A 7,689-nucleotide genomic window follows, 5' to 3' on the forward strand; every position below is an offset into this window, starting at 1 on the left:
AGACGCACCCGCGGTCCAGCATTCGGTTACGATGAGCTCAAAGTGGCAAAAAACGTTTCACTCCTTTTTTATAAAAATGTCAAGCAGTGTAAGTTGGCATATGGTATCCGAATTGTGTTGCACAATGTTTAGTAACTGTGCCTGTTGCTCTTGTTGAATAATTAGCAAGTTTTAATTTAAAGGATTATAAGAAAAAATAGCTGCTTTGACAAACGCTATATAAAGTCTTTTATAACGTCTTTTGTTTTAACAAGTGTGTTTTCAAAACCCTTCAAATAAGAATAAAGATAACTGAGATTTTACAACATGGTTAACTCTGCCAATTCTATATAATATCAAGTATGTGTCACTGTATGTACACGACAGAGAGGAGGACGACGAAAATTATTTGAATGTGCAAGTATCCATAACTGTGTGCCATGTACTGTGCATACACAAAATACAATTTGAAATTTGTAAACAATATACTCTTAGTACCATTATAAGGACATCTTTGTACTTTATACTCAAAAGACACAGATAAAAACATTTCTGTTTAATATTAAACTTCATTCTTTCACTGAAGAGTAAAATGAGACCCACAGTTTATATTCAGTCTGCTGTTTTCTGATCAACATTTACAGAACATAACTTTATAATTATTTAATAACTTATATTTCTAAACGTACTTGCTGCAGAAAGATGAACAGAGAATGTGAGTAAAAGAAAAACATTAAATACAGCGCTGCTGTCCTCCATGAAGTTTAATATTGAGAGAGGAGCCCCTGAAAGAGGAGCCAGGTCAAAAGGGACTGCATGGAGGGGGAAAGAAAACAAGGAAAAAGGGGGAAAAATGGGGGGAAAGAGAAAAAAGGAGGGGGTTACAGCATATGGATGGCCTTTATCCAGTCCATTTTGCCCTGACTCAGGCCGTTACAGCATCTGGATGGCCTTTATCCAGACTGACATACAGAATTGAAAAGTCTGTGTCATCATCATACTCTGGTTCACTAGGTTACATACTTAAGATAACATGAGTTTAAATCACTCTTCAAAGTTTTTTTTGTTTGTTTTTGTTTTTTCTTTTTTTATATAAACATATGCAACAAACAGGTAAAGAATTGCTAGTTGAAGTTTTAGAGGTGAATCTTTAAATGAAGTGAGATTCAGTGTTTAAAAGAATCTAAAAACGACATTATTGACGGATTGTGTTATAGGAGGTGTGTGGTGGCGTTGTGTACAGTAGTATTACAGATCTCAAACATAGCAATAATATAAACTTCTTCTTTTGGCTTTTCCCTTCAGGGGTCGCCACAGCGAATCATCTCTCTCCGCCTATCCCTATCTTCTGCATACTCAACACTTGCACCTACTACCTTCATATCCTCATTAATTACATCCATATACCTCCTCTTTGGCCTTCCTCTTTGCCTCCTGCCTGGCAGCTCCATGTCCAACATTCTCCTACCATATACTCACTCTCCCTCCTCTGAACATGTCTAAACCATCTTAATCTGGCCTCCCTAACTTTGTCCCCCAAACGTCCAACATGAGCTGTCCCTCTGATGTACTTGTTCCTACTCCTGTCCAATCTGGTCACTCCCAAAGAGAACCTCAACATCTTCAGCTTGGCTACCTCTACCTCTGACTCCTGTCTCTTCTTCAGTGACACTGTCTCTAAACCATACAGCATGGCCGTTCTCACCACTGTCCTATACACCTTCCCCTTGATTCTCGCTGATATTCTCCTATCATAAACTATTACGCCAAAATAAGGTAAATTTCACACAATTATTCAAATATGTATTACAATATTCACTGTAAAATTAAAGTAAAATGATCATCAAATTAATGTTTATATTAATGAGATGGAAAATGAAGATTTCTAAAGCTACAGTATGAATCCCTTAAGGTTTCAATTGTCTGGAAAAAGAGATTATTTGTTGAAGCTTCGATGAACGCTGCACACCAGTGGCTCCTGCTTGGCAAATATATTTATAAATTATATCTAATAATCAAATAATATCTGAGTTGATAACGTGGTGATTCAGGAGCAATTTCATTTAAAAATCAAATAAATATCCTGTATTTGTGTGACTGAATTATTGTGTAAAACACATACACCGGTTGATATTTACTACAAAATATATTGTATATCAAATCACACACATATAAAATCAGTTTTAAATAAAGGTTATTTATTTCACCATCAATTTGTTGAACTCTAACAAAGAGAAGTATAAGATTAAATTCAGTTCAATTCAATTATTTGTATAGTTTTTTTTCACAATTGACATTGTCTCACGGCAGTTTTACAAAAAATAAACATAAAACAAAAGGTTAATATAAAGAATAATTTAAAGATTAATATAATACAAAATTCCAGATTAATATATAGATGTATTTAAATGTGTTTGTATTTATCCCCAATGAGCAAGTCTGACGTGACTCGGGTAGAAGGAAGAAACCTTGAGAGGACCAGACTCAAAAGGGGAAACCATCCTCATCAAGTCAAGTCAAGTCATGTCACATCACCACAGCACATGTGCCATGGTGAGTGAAATTCTTGGGAGCGATCTCCAGAAATTGCAGAACCATACAGTAGTTAAGAAACAGAAATTAGAACAATTTACAAACAGGTTAAAAAAAATGTGCAAAATGCTTAGTATCAGTTGAAATGTGCAAATGCGGAAAAGATGCAATGTGCTCATACATAGTCAGTGCACACAGTGTACTACTAGACATATTTACAATGTGTCAATTACATGTCGTTACAATTACATTATATACAGTATGAATTATATATATACACACACACAATATATATATGTCATGACGCGGGGCAGGAAGCGGACCCAGACGCAGGATAGCAAAACAAAACAGGGTTTAATAACAAAGGGAAAACGAAACATGACACAGACTGAAGACAAGACAGGACAACAGTAGATTCCACGCTGCACAAGGCAACGCAGCACAATTAAATACACAAGACAATCATGACACAATGAGGAGCAGGTGTGGTGACAGGAAGGAGCAGACGAAGGCGGGGCAGACACGTGACGAGAAACAAACAAAACTGCACGTGGCCAAAGTCCGAGCTGAATCATGACAGAGCGTCCTGAGAGTGGGCTTCATACATTATTTACCATCATAACATATATATATTAAGGCATAGATTGTGTCCTATTTCAGAAAGTCAATAGCTGGACCCCATCTTCTTTCAAAAGCTGTGACTTTTAATTGCAGTTGTGCTGTCAACCGTTCCATTAAGTAAACTTGTTTTAACTTTTGTGTCCATTGCTTAACAGTAGGTGGCTCAGGCTTTAGCCAACAGATTGTTATCATTTTCCTAGCCGTCATTAAAAAGAGACGGAGAAGTAATGCTTGATCTTGTGAAAGGTTGTCTGGAAAGATGTCCAAAAAAAAGTTTGGGAGTCAAAAGACATGTTCACTCTTAGTAGATTGTCCACAATGCCCTTAATGTCCCTCCAAAAGCAATGTATGATGGTGCAGTCCCAAAAGATATGAGTTTGATCACCGACCAATCCACATTTCCTCCAACATTTGTCACTCATACTATTCTTGGTGAGGAAAGATTTCAACGGAGTCCTGAAAAATCTGATTTTCGTCTTCCACTCAAATTCCCTCCAAATCTAGGCACTCTTGGTCTTTTGTTCAAATATTAACCCAAACATCGTCATCCAAGGTAACATTCATTTCCATTTCCCATTGTTGTTTTATATGTTGTGTATTATCTGACATGTCAATCAACAATTTTTTGTACAACAAGGACAGTTGATGTTTCATTATACCACCATTTTCAATCAAATTAATAAAATGTTTCTCTATATTTGTAGGCTTAATTCTTATCAGTTCCCAATCGTTATGTTTTGTGACATAGCTCCTTATTTGAAAATATTTGTATAGATCACTTGAGGGTAACTCAAATTTCGCTCTTAATTGGGCAAAGGATTTAAATACATTCCCATCAAACAATTGATTCACTGTGAGGAGACCTCTCTCAGCCCATCCCCGGAAACCGCTACTGTCTGACAAGGATGGGAAGAACTCAATATTTCTATCAATGGTCATAGCTCGAGATAAAGCAGTCTTTCCCTTCAGCAGCTTTTGGACCTTATTCCAAATCTTTAAAGTGTGTTTAACCCATAAATTCGAAATTTAATTTTTTTTCTGAGACTGCAGGTTGAGAAATGGGAGCTGAGAAAGAGAGATTCCCGGCACTGAGTATTCCTCCATAGATACCCACTGTGACTCCGGATCCTGGATGATCCATGCCACCACAGCTTTTATTTGGGCAACCCAGTAATACAACTTGAAGTTTGGTAGATTTAAGCCCCCATTTTCCTTGGACGACATTAAAATTTTTAGGTGCACTCTTGGTCTTTTGTTCTGCCATATAAATTTTGACAATAGTTTCTCTAAAGATTTAAAAATAGATTGTGGTATAGCAACAGGTAGGTTTTGGAATAGAAATAATAATCTTGGAAGAATATTCATTCTTATACATTCAATTCTACCCAAAAGAGAAAGTGGTAGTACATCCCATCTGTTTAAATCAGATCTGATTTCCTTTAACAATTTATCATAATTAGATGAAAACAACGGCTTAGTCCTGGGGGTAAGAATTACTCCAAGATGTCTAAACCCCTGCTTGGAGTGTCTAAATGAAACAAGATTATCCAGCTGCAATGGCCAAGTCCCCACAATCATTAAGGCTTCGGATTTGTTTGTATTAATTTTATAACCTGATACCATACTGTATTCCTTAAGACAGTGAAGCAAAGCTGGGACAGAAGTAATAGGGTTTTCCAGAAATAATAAAATGTCATCAGCGAAAAGTGACAATTTATGTTGAACATTGGATTCATCTCTTATTCCTTGTCTAAGAGGGTTGGATCTAATCAGTTCAGCTAACAGTTCTATACTCAAAGCAATTAGAGAGGGTGAAATAACCTCACCCTGCCTAGTACCGCGTCCCAATGGGAAAAAATTTGAGCAGTGCCCATTGACCCTTACTCGTGACTTTGGATTCTTATAGAAAGTTTGGATCCACTCTATAAACGTCTCACTGAAGCCCATGTGTCTCAATGCCTGCTGTAGGAAACCCCAGTCCACTATTTTGTAGTGGACTGGGGTTTTCTTTTTCTGAGCCACTATTTGGAGATTTAAAGCTCTTCGAACATTGTCGGTCCCCTGTCCACTGGCGATAAAGCCAGTCTGATCGGGTTTCACAAGTTTTCTCATATACTTTTGCATTCTGTTTGCAATGATGCCAGTCAGTATCTTTAAATCCACGCAGAGGAGACTGATGGGGCGATAAGACGAGCACAAAGTAGGTTCCTTACCATCTTTATGTGGCAGGTGGAGGTCGGTAAGTTATTATTAGGCATTAGGTTATTCATTGGTTGGTGCTGATAGAGGAGGTTGGATTATGTCTATATAAACAACATGCATGTGTGACCTAAACGAGCGTCACTTCCCGGGATCCCGTTTCGCTTCCGGTTTATGGACTGAGAGCTGTTGTGATTTTGGTATGTGAAACAACTATCGCTATGCATCTCTTTAAAACACGGATTATACATGTCGGTTTTCTGCAGCTTCGCAGGATGATCGCGGCAACTGTAGTCATCTCCATGGCTGCAGATATCGTGGCTTTGACTTATTGTTCGTGGTGTGTGTCTCACATCTGTTTATGCGACCATATTCAGGTAATGTTATGCATTTTAATGTTTGTAATGGCGTGCTGATGTACTTGCGTTTCGATAGTAACTCGTGCGTTTATTGTAGCCAATACAATGCCGTGTATGGGCGGATGACGACTGTTATTCTCCCTCGTGTATCCTGAGCTTCACCAGCTGAATGATTAAACTGAAATTATACTTCGCATTGCAACTATGGAGTATTATCTTCACCTCTACTGACTCCCGGGTCCCTGCGCCTGTTATATGGTGGGTCTGATTCATGTGGGTTTTATTATATATGTTTTATGGTGACTGGCAAACATGATTAGTTTTCCCTATGTTGTAGAGTGATAGGGGCATGCAGTGACGTCACCGCTGTCTTGTTTTTCGTTGAACGTTCGTGAATGCCATTTTAACGCGGTTGTGAATCCGCTAATGGTGTGGGAGTGCTCTTTTGCACTTAGATGGTCCAGTTGTGTTTTATTTAATTGATTTATTAGTTATTTTTGGTTAATCTCTGTATCATTGCCAATGTACTGGTGTGATTTCTCTGTTCCAGTGACAAATGGTTTTGTGTTCTTTATTCTTTAATTTGATTTAATTTTGTTAATTTGTTATTGTGTGTTTGGCAGGCATTAACTGTCAGCTGTGTTGCCTGCCTAAACCTTGTTAAACATTTTTTTTGTGTGTGTGTGTGTTCTGTTATTCTGTTTTACAGGAGCTGCAGACCTTTTCTGAAGAGCAGGGCTGAAGTCTTTAGGTGGTGATGGTGTTTCCTCACGGACTGCTGTGATTTACCGTGTGCACTGGGGCTTTTGTGAGTGGTGTAAGTTTGCAGTGTACGTAGAGTAAAGGCCTGTACGGCCGGTCATTTAGCCTAGCCTGCAGCTCCTCGTGTTGTCTTTTCTGGACCATTTGTGTGATTGTGGTTTTATAAGTGAATGCATTTTAAATTTCCTTTGTCATTAAATGCAATAAACAGTGTTCCATTTTTATACCAGTACCTCTGTCTCCATTGTCCATTTGCCACAAAGTGGGGAACTTGTGCACAGTATTTTCAATCAATTCCTTGGGTGAGATTCCCAGGGTGGCGTAGTCGGGCATTGTTAACCCTTTAGGGTTCTTAAATCATTTAAATTCATTTAATTCATACCCTCCCTCCGCCATCTGGCCACATTTATAAATGACACTAATAAGACCATGACACAATTCAGACCATGACTGAGGAGGATCCCCCTCTGAGAGTGCATAATTATAAACTTTATCCAGAAGAGGTGTAAGCTCTCCTTCAAACATTTTATAGTATTCGCCTGGGAGGCCGTCCACTCCTGGAGATTTTTTATTTTTAAGTTTTAAAATACTATTTTTTATTTCCTCTCTTGTAATTGGGCGTGTCAATAGATCGGCTTCCTCCTCAGTCAATTTAGTAAGACACATTGAGTTAAAAAAAAAGTTTTTCTCCCTTATTTTAACAACTCTCTTCCTTGTACAAATCTTGGTAATAGGTGGCAAACGCCTTTGCCACATCCTTGGGTTGCGATAGCATTTACCCAGAATTTGGACACCTAATGGACAACTCTGCCTGATTGTGCTTTTCGCAACTGAAATGCTAACAATCTACTTGCCCTGTTACCAAATTCATAATACCTTTTGATTTGTAAATCGAAGCTTCCCCTCTGCTTTATAGGTTAATAAATCATTTCATTTCTGTCTATTTTCTTTCAACCTATTAAGTGTCACTATTTTGTACTGTATGGTAATCTTTCTCTAACTGTGTAATTTTATTTTCCAATCCTAATTGTTCTGCAAGCCTCTCTTGCTTTAATCTTGATTAAATCTCAATAATGTTTCCTCTCAGGACACATTTGGCTCCCTCCCATAACACTGATGGACTTACGGTCTCATTGTCATTAAACTGAATATACTCTAATAACCCTTTTCTAATTTGTTGTTGAATCGCTTCGGTATTTAGAATAGATACATTTGCTCTCCAGTATTTAAAGTTATT

The 7,689-nt window shown here is 37.8% G+C and overlaps 1 long non-coding RNA gene across 1 annotated transcript; it reads left to right on the forward strand.

The window, feature by feature from the left end:
* The first annotated feature begins 5,366 nt into the window (after positions 1-5,366).
* LOC125145460 lies at positions 5,367-6,684 on the forward strand. The gene is made up of 3 exons (XR_007143846.1): positions 5,367-5,708; positions 5,788-5,948; positions 6,400-6,684. It is a non-coding gene; the product is annotated as an uncharacterized LOC125145460 (long non-coding RNA).
* The last annotated feature ends 1,005 nt before the right edge of the window (positions 6,685-7,689 follow it).

Source organism: Tachysurus fulvidraco, chromosome 9 (assembly GCF_022655615.1).
Source record: "Tachysurus fulvidraco isolate hzauxx_2018 chromosome 9, HZAU_PFXX_2.0, whole genome shotgun sequence".
Taxonomy (NCBI): domain Eukaryota; kingdom Metazoa; phylum Chordata; class Actinopteri; order Siluriformes; family Bagridae; genus Tachysurus; species Tachysurus fulvidraco.